Here is a 5,084-nt window from a genome sequence, read left to right on the forward strand (position 1 = left end):
TCCTATTACAGACGTTGTCAAAAAAGTGATATTTTAACTTGACATTTGTAGATTTCATAAGGTAATTGCTTTTCTCAAGAGAAAGAATGAGCGTTACGTGCCGAAGAAGGCAAGGGTTTTAACAAAAGAGCAAGTGGAAAAATTTCTTGTTGAAGCTCCTGATGACTATTGGTTGTTATATAAAGTGATTACAATTTTTGGAATTTTTGGTGCTTGCCGGTGTGACGAGCTTCTCTCGTGAAGGACGTAGAAGATGTTGAGAAATATATTATCGTCACTTTACGGAATACAAAGAATTTAACAACAAGGAGATTTACGATCACAGATGAGGACTGCAGTTTTCAACCTTGTGTTTTGTACAGAAAATATGCAGCTCTTCGTCCTCGTCAAGCAGACCAATTACGTTTCTTTTTAACCTACCGTAATGGCAAATGTATTTCCCTCAATGTTGGCCAGCACACTATTGGCGGTGTACCGAAAAAAATTGCAACATACTTAGGGCTACAAGAACCTGAATTATACACAGGTCACTCATTTCGCCGATCAGCAGCAACAATGGTTGTGGATGCAGGTGGAGATATTTTGACACTAAAACGTGTGGGAGGATGGAAAAGTAGTGGAATTGCGGAAGGTTATGTGGATGATTCTATCAATAAAAAAATTGAAATTGGGAAAAAAATGTTTCCTGGACGAAACTCAACAGATGTGGCTTCCACTTCGGGAGGTTCTACAATTAATTGTCCAATGACGAGCGAATTCACTTCCGCTTCAGGAATGTTCGACATTAGCGGAAATTCTAATTGTACATTTAATTTTAATTTGTATGAAACAAAGAAATAAAAATGTTCAAATGTTAAAAACGCTACTATCCTTTCCAAATTTCAAATTTCTCTACTAACTTGTTAAATTCATAACTGGTCTGCTGTCAATTTAACGCTACTAGCCAGTTAAAATGACTTTTCAACGTCAAGTGACAGTTCGAATAAATGACGTTTACAATTTAGTAACAAATAAAATCTTTTACTTACATAGACCAAAGCGATCATTGACGGTCCATATCTTATGATGAAATCTTTGTTAAAATTCTTTATCGTAAAGTGAAAAACGAGCGAGATACCAACACAACTGGTTAAAGCCAAACTAGCATTGAACAATTTTGTAATTTTGTGGTAGCCAAAGTCGATGAATACTTTTTTCAACACCCGAAAAGGATCGTCAGACTCTGAAAATTAGTAATCTTTGTTGAATAAATCAGTTACTACAAAAACTAACCGTTAAAAGAAGTTACTTGAGTCATCTTCTCGATTCAGTAAAATACAACCTTGTCTAGATTAACGATTTTTCCGTGGTCTGAAAAACTACGTTTTTTTACTAGGCAGCGAAAAGAACGTGAGATTCTGATATTTAGGACAATCAATTGTTATTAACGAAGCAAGTACTTCGGTGGTTTTTCAAATTTAACAAAAGAACTCGTTCGTGCATAAATGCAAACTTCTTCTCAGATTTATATTTATCTACTGTTTCCAAGTGGGCCTGTTCGTATTTATTGATCTGTGTGTAACGACAGCGATGATGGTACTTTAATAACGCAAGAAAATTTTTGTTTCTTTATCATGAATAAGTAATATTTAATTTTCTGGACGATATAGTCCAATTTTTACCCTTTTGAGGTGACGTCACGATTTCCTTCCTCGCTTTCTCTTTATTGAAACGACATAAACAGAAAAAAACAAAAAAAAAGGCACGTTTATTTATTGTTGGTTTCTTTGTGGTTATTTTATGCTCCTGTCAATTTGACAATTTTTCATTTCTTTTACTTATTACATTGATTACAAACATAACCTTTTGAAGCAATTGTCAACAAATTTGACACATTTATAGTTATTTATGATCAATTCAAATTTGTTTCTGATCCTAGCTCAAACATACGTAAAGTTACTAGATAATGACGTCATCGCAGAAGGGTAAAAATTGGACTATAGTATAGTCACAGGAATACTAGGACATTTTTTCGTCCTTCGAACCGGATCCGTGCTGCCGAAATCGATATAAAAGCTATTTTTCTATCTTGTATTTGATGCGCAAATTAAATCTCATTATTTATTTTATTCGCAATTAAGATTTTAGATCTATTTGCAACGCTTCAATTCAATAATTATACAATGATAATGATTATTCACAAGGTAATCTTCTAATTCGCCATAAGTTTAGGTGATTACTAATTGGAACAATTTAAAAGGTTGCGATGCTATCAATAATGGCAACTTTAGGTTTTATTTCCGAACGAAATAAAAAAATTCTCCGGGATTTCTGTGCTGTGTCGAAACAGAAAATCCGGTTCCTTCTGGACAAAGTTGCGATAATAACTTGTCCCAAAGCGAAATCTAAAGAGGTTACCAGAGAGGTCAGGCTCGTAACTAAATATTTTTCTCTTCAGTTCCATCAACTGAAACGAGATATTCTCGATATTGTTTTAACTATAGAAGAAAGTAGTAACGATTGATGAAAGGCCACCTGAAATGGGACAATTCTTCAAAGCTTTCTGCAAATTAAAACAAATGTCTAATCCATGAGATCATCACCAAATAATATATTCACGAAAACGAACAAAGTATTGTTAACAATCAAGCCGTTGGTGAACATTAAACTGATGGGTCTACTTGTATTGGTCAAAATTGTCAACAAAGGCTTCCTGTTTTTGATATTCCAAGTGTACCAACTAGGTTAGTCGAAAGAAGATTATAGTTTGATCTTTGTTGATCAATAAACAAACAAAGGACAATTCAAAATGTGTTCTCTGCTGGTTTTAATACCAATTCAATGTTTTTTTGCCGATAAAAGCAACAACCTTCAAAGGAAATTGACGTGTTGGTAATTATGTAAAAATGACTCACTAGTACAAAAGCCGACTGTACATCTAATACAGTGTGGAACAAAATGATTGTCATCTAGTTATATTTGGAATTTTTTCAACTTGTAAATTTTCCTGCGCCTACTTTAATCATAAATTTAAATGATCTCACGGTTTTTCTTCAACAAAAGGAAAGTTACAAATGAGGATAACAAAGAAAGAAGAAAACAACATATTGTATTGAGTGTCCTGGGCAACCAAGGTACTAGGACTTGGAAGGTTTTAACAAATTTCATTAATACAAATATCAGTGTTTTCATTAATTTTTTTCTTATATCTACTTAAATCACTGGTTTTTAATTGTTGTAATTTCTACACTTAAAATTAAATAAAACAATCTCTGTTTCGCAATCAATTAGATCAGTCGCTCGTTCGTAATGCGTTGTGCCCGTTGTGCCATTTGTGCCACTTCAAAATTCATCGCCTTGGCAGTGAATGTATAGAGAAAATGGTGAAAAGACATGTTATAATCTTGCTTAAGTGCTTTGATATGAAACCATTATAAAACAATTCAAAGAATTTTTAAAGCACCACCTTCAAGATAAAACGGCTTTTTGTAAGTTGTAGAAAACCAGAGCGTAAGTACAAGCTGTATGATACACCTGTAAAAACATAAATTGTACAAATTATCGCATATTTGCTTGTAAATATTTTCTTACAGTAATTGCCATTTTGTAGTTTAAAACTATTCCAGCAAAAGTGATCGCAAATGGTTTTAAGCAATTCGTCATGAAAATATGTAAAACGGTCTTGTTTCTCTTATTCCAGTTGTACCAGGAACATTTCATCAAAGTGTCAAAATTGCAACTACTCTGAAAATATTTCAATTAATGTTGATAAAGAAAAGTTCTATTTTCTAGATACTTCATCGATTAGGATTTGACCAGCGTGAGTAAAAGTGGCAACAACAACAACGTTAAAGATAAACGCGAAACATAACCGAATCTTCAAAATGTTGCTGGTGTCCGCATAAATCTGAAACATTAAAAATCATCCTGATCTGTTGTCTAATTCTCTAACTAAACGAAACGCACAAAGTAAGATATGAAGTACAACGCAGAGATGCAACTTAGGACACCTAGAAGCAAAAATATTGCCATCACAGATCTCACCATTTCGACTAGTTCCTTTGTTAACCTACAAATATAATTCTGGCAAAGACATATCTATAATTTGTGTTGTCACTCTACCTTGTTATTACAACATGTTGATCGATACAAAAACACAACTTTTTGAATGTTTCGTTCTCGTGTCGGACACGTTGTTCAAACGTCAATTTCTCAAGTACGGTCTTGTCTTCACAAATTTCCAAAGTGTGTTGATTGATCAAAAACATTTGCAAGTACAACTGCAATATGAGGTACAACAAACTGCCACAGTGACGAATTGATGTGTAAATAAAGAAAGGTGCAAAAGAAAATGCAATATAGTATAAAATATTCGAACTTGATCCGAAATATCGGTCAAAAACGTGTTCAACGAGCATCCATTCTCTGTGACTGCCAAAAACTGGTAACATCACAATGCTCCAAGCGGCTGAAATTCCGTAAATAAGATAGGTGAAGCAATTAATTTGTAAAGCATTCTTCAAAACCAAAAGACGTGCTTGAGGGCCGGCGCTGTCGATGGACCAAAACAGACGTTTCCCTTCGCTGACTAAATAATTAGTCCTTTTTTCGAGAACCATGGAGATAAACATGGTTATAATCATCTGTGGTTGCAATAATTGTACAAACCGAAAAATTCAATCAAGCAGATTAATATTTCTTACTTACGTATATGGAAACGATCAATGACGGTGAATATCTTATAACCAAATCTTTGTTGAAATTCTCTATTAAATAATGGAAACAGAGCAACATTAAACAGCAACCAGCTACGGTCAAACAAGCATTTAAAATCTTTGAAAACTTGTGGTAGCCAAAGTTGATGAATACTTTTCTCAACACCCCGAAAGGATCGTCAGACTCTGAAAATTAGTAATCTCTGATGAATAAATCAGTTACTTCCAAAAACTAACCGTTCAAAGAAGTTACTTGAGTCATCTTCAATAAAATACAACAGGTTTAACAAAGGAACTCCTTAGTGTATTAATGTATACTTCTTTCCAGCGTTCTCCATTTCTACTGCCTCGTTTTGGAACTTATTGATCTATGTAAAACTACAATGCTAA

General features: G+C 33.8%; 1 long non-coding RNA gene across 1 annotated transcript; it reads right to left on the reverse strand.

The window, feature by feature from the left end:
* Positions 1 to 3,503: 3,503 nt before the first annotated feature.
* On the reverse strand, positions 3,504 to 4,857 carry LOC138129571 (uncharacterized). The gene is made up of 3 exons (XR_011159260.1): positions 4,102 to 4,857; positions 3,946 to 4,048; positions 3,504 to 3,886 (listed from the first exon to the last, which is right to left on the reverse strand). It is a non-coding gene; the product is annotated as an uncharacterized lncRNA (long non-coding RNA).
* Between the last annotated feature and the right edge of the window lie 227 nt (positions 4,858 to 5,084).

This window comes from Tenebrio molitor, chromosome 4, assembly GCF_963966145.1.
Source record: "Tenebrio molitor chromosome 4, icTenMoli1.1, whole genome shotgun sequence".
In the NCBI taxonomy this organism is placed as follows: domain Eukaryota; kingdom Metazoa; phylum Arthropoda; class Insecta; order Coleoptera; family Tenebrionidae; genus Tenebrio; species Tenebrio molitor.